Genomic DNA, 2,007 nt, shown 5'->3' with positions numbered 1-2,007 from the left:
AGCCAGAGTAATAAGACAAAGAAGTGAGGAGGTGGCCTGGTTGACTCTTATCAGTAATCCCAGCAATTGGGAGGTTAAGGTAGGAGGAGTTTCAAGGCCATCCTGGGCTACAATCCTTTCCATCTAGGAGTAGGTGGTAAAGAAAGAGGGTGGTGGGATAGGAATAGAAAAGGAATAATTCAGATCATTCCCATTGGCAAACATGCTTGAAAAAGAAATCAGAACAACAGTTCCATTCACAGGAGGTTAAAAAAAAATCACCTAGTAACAGCCCTAACCTAAGCAAGGAACCGAAAAGCCTTCATAGTGAAAACTTCAAACACGGGAGAAAGAAATACAATTTTTTTGAGACGGGGTCTCACATATACCAAACTGGCTCGGGGCTCACTCCCTATGAAGCTGAAGCTGACGTTCATTCCCTGACTTCTCTGCCTCCGTTTCCCAAATGCCGAGGGAACGTGTGTGAACCGCCAATTTGGAACTAGAATACGTTAGGACATGCAAAGAGCCTCCAAGTTCGTGGGTTAGCAAGAATTCATATTGTGTACATTCAAATCTACACATTTGATGCCCTCCCCATGAAAATGTCAACAATATTCTCCACAGAATGGAGGATAAAATCCTACAGTTCATCTTTTTTTTTTAAAATACTCTATTTATTTAGTATATATGAGTACATTGTAGCTGTCTTCAGATACGGCCAGAATCTGTTATAGATGGTTGTGAGCCACCATGTGGTTGCTGGGAATTGAACTCAGGACCTCTGGAAGAGCAGTCAGTGCTCTTAACCGCTGAGCCATCTCTCCAGCCCCCTACAGTTCATCTTGCACAAGCACAAAGAACCCCAAGCAGCCACAGCAACCCTGACAGAATGAGCCACCACCACCACCACCACCAACACCACCACCATCATCACCATCATCACCATCAGATTTCAAATTATACTTCAGACCCATATGAAGTGGAAACTTCTGGTTTGTTTGGAAAGTCAGTTGTGTCAAATTATGTTTTGCTGGGACACATAGGTAAAAGGATGTCTTGCTAAAGCAGACATGTGAAAGAATGTTTTCCTGAAGCAGACACAGGTGAAAAGGTGTTTTGCTATAGCAGACACATGATGGAGTATAAATATGACTGCACAGACAGTGGGAGTTGAGCTTTGGTTTGGTTTGCTCCGCCTTGCTAGACTTCGCTAAAAACACACATGTATGGTTCGCCTTATATAGCATTGTTGAGCTCCCCTGCTTGCGGTGATGCTGCCATTGAGAGAAACTTGCCAAAGAACAGCTTGTGAGGTTCCTGAAGCTTCTTGGCGCTTCAGCAGCCTTGGTCAGCCTTGCAGTTTCTTCAGGATTGAACTACAGCTGCTGGTTCACGCGTGTTGTCTGCCTACCTAGAGGACTGGACTGTAGCTGCCGGTTCATATTTGGTGTTTGCTGCAGGACTGAACTGCTGAGAAAGACGATTGAGCTCGCCCTTGAAGAACTATTGCCGAACAGGTCTGCTTCCTCTATCCTCAAAACTTTCCTTTTCCATTACCTCTGCTGGGTGGTGGGCTGGAGGAGAGGTTGAATCCTTATTAAAACAGGCTGCAGGGCTGGAGAGGTGGCTCAGCGGTTAAGAGCACCCGACTGCTCTTCCAGAGGTCATGAGTTCAATCCCCAGCAACCACATGGTGGCTCACAACCATCTGTAAAGAGATCCGATGCCTTCTTCTGGTGTATCTACAGTGTACTTATATATAATAAATAAATAAATCTTTAAAAAAAAACAGGCTGCAAAAAAATTATGCCTACACCCATAATACCAGAAGAGCATGATGCTGACACAAAAACAGACGCGCAGCCCCAAAGAATCAAATGCAGAGCGTCCAACATGTGACCTGTGGGCTGCATGTGTCCTAGGATAACTCTGAGTGTAGCCCAACACATATGTATAGGCTACAGTATCATGTCTTAATGTCAAGAGAGATCCCAGAAATAAACCCACACAGAGCGAGCCTCCTGA

This window comes from Rattus norvegicus, chromosome 10 (assembly GCF_021556685.1).
Source record: "Rattus norvegicus strain SHRSP/BbbUtx chromosome 10, alternate assembly SHRSP_T2T, whole genome shotgun sequence".
NCBI lineage: Eukaryota > Metazoa > Chordata > Mammalia > Rodentia > Muridae > Rattus > Rattus norvegicus.
Note: the sequence above shows the minus strand (reverse complement) of the source record.